Consider the following 2012-nt stretch of genomic DNA (forward strand, 5'->3'; position numbering starts at 1 on the left):
TTTCCTTTTCATATAAGTTAAGCCTAATGTTGTCCAAAAACCGCTGAAGGTTTTTTTGGTCTGTTCGTTTTTGTTTTTTGAGACAGAGTCTCACTTTGTCACCCAGGCTGGAGTGCAGTGGAGAGATCTTGGTTCACTGCAACTTCTGCCACCTGGGCTCAAGAGATCCTCCCACCTCAGCCTCCTGTGTAGCTGAGTATAGGCATATGTCACATCACCTGACTAATAGAGATGGGGTTTCGCCATGTTGCCAAGGCTAGTCTTAAACTCCTAGGCTCAAGCAATCTGCTGTCTGAGACTCCCAAAGTGCTAGGATTATAGGCAAGAACCACCATGCCCAGCCTCTGTTTATTTTTCTTTCATCTATTTTTCTTTCTGTGCCTTAGTTTGCATTGTTTCTATTTCTCTATCTTCAAGTTTACTGGTCTTCTGCAGTATCTAATTTGTACTAAGTCAATCCAGGATAATTTTTATCTTAAATAATATTGTATTCTTCATCTTTAGGACTTGATTTTCTTATTTGTATTTTGTATTATGTATATGTTTTTATTTAAAATTAAATGTTCATATTAACACTAGCTCTTTCAAATCCTTATTTGATAATTTCATCATATAATTCATTTCCAGTTTTTTTTTTTTCAGGTCAGATGCCCATTGTGCAGACAAGGTAACAAGTTTCGAGTGTGGCACATCTCATGCAGGTGCCTGAACCGCCCAGTCATCATGCTCATGAACTACCGGAGGACCATCATTTATAGTTTTTAAAACCTTTTTTTTTTTTTTTTTTTTTTTTTGGAGACGATCTCACTCTGTCACCCAGGCTGGAGTGCAGTGGTGCAATCATGGTTCACACTGAACCTCTGTCTCCTGGGTTCAAGTGATTCTCATGCCTCAGCCTCCCAAGCAGCTGGAATTACAGACATGCACCACCACACCTGGCTAATTTTTGTGTTTTTGGTGGAGATGGGCTTTCATCACATTGATCAGGCTGGTCTCAAATGATCCGCCTGCCTTGGCCTCCCAAAGTGCTGGGATTACAGGTGTGAATCACCGTGCCTGGGCTAAAACATTTTTTAATGACTTTTTTCCCCTGGATACTGGGTCCCATTTTCTAGCTTATCAGTCTATTATTATTATTATTATTATTATTATTATTATTATTAGTTAATACTGCATGTTTTGATTCTTGTTGAGTGTTGACTTTTATGTTGTTGAGTTTTCTTAAGGAGTACTGGCATTTTTTCTGGAAGGGAGTTAAATTACTTGCAGATTTCTTGATATGTTAGAGGCCTGTTTTAAAGGACGTGTCTAGTGTAGCCTTTACTGCAAGGCTAATTTACCCCTACTATTTAGAAATGATACATCTCAAGTCTCTACTCTTGGTGGGGAATGTTGCAAGTGGGCAATGCGGCCTCTCCAACAATAGTTTGTTAAAACTCAGAAGTCTCTCATTCCTTTGTGAGCTCTGAGAATTGTCTCATTTATAGTTTCTAATTGTCCTTTCCTGACACTGTGAAATTTTACCCCATGCAAGCACAGCTTAGCATTCAGTTATAGTTTGGAGCAGATCCCTATCAGATTCCTGGAGCTCTTTCCTTGCCTGGTCCTCTCATCTCTGGTTCTTTCCTACAAATTCCAACCATATGAACATCCCTGAATTCCAATCTTCCCTTCGCAAACTTAGTGACTCTCCTATGCTCTGCTTGGGTTCTTTCTTCCAGCATGGCTTGTAAAGTGCTGGCAGGAAGAAAGCCAGTGTGATTTTATTGTGCATTTTGATTATTTATCTTATCTTAGGGATCAAAGTTCTTTGATATATGTTCTCCGATTTCCAAAAACAGTTGTTCCACATATTTAGTCAATTTTTCTAGTTCTTTATGATGGGTGGACAAGTATATCTTAGTTACTCCCTTACAACTGGGAGTAATGTCCTCCACTCCATTAGATTTTAAGATAACTTATAACATGGTTTATTAATTCCCCCAGAGGTACCAAGGCATATAAAACTGTTT

The 2012-nt window shown here is 38.8% G+C and overlaps 1 non-coding gene across 1 annotated transcript; it reads right to left on the reverse strand.

Annotated features, from left to right (window-relative positions):
- Window positions 1-641: 641 nt before the first annotated feature.
- Window positions 642-746, reverse strand: LOC112427758 (small nucleolar RNA U13). The gene has a single exon (XR_003019488.2). It is a non-coding gene; the product is annotated as a small nucleolar RNA U13 (small nucleolar RNA).
- Window positions 747-2012: the final 1266 nt, after the last annotated feature.

This window comes from Macaca nemestrina, chromosome 3 (genome assembly GCF_043159975.1).
Source record: "Macaca nemestrina isolate mMacNem1 chromosome 3, mMacNem.hap1, whole genome shotgun sequence".
NCBI lineage: Eukaryota > Metazoa > Chordata > Mammalia > Primates > Cercopithecidae > Macaca > Macaca nemestrina.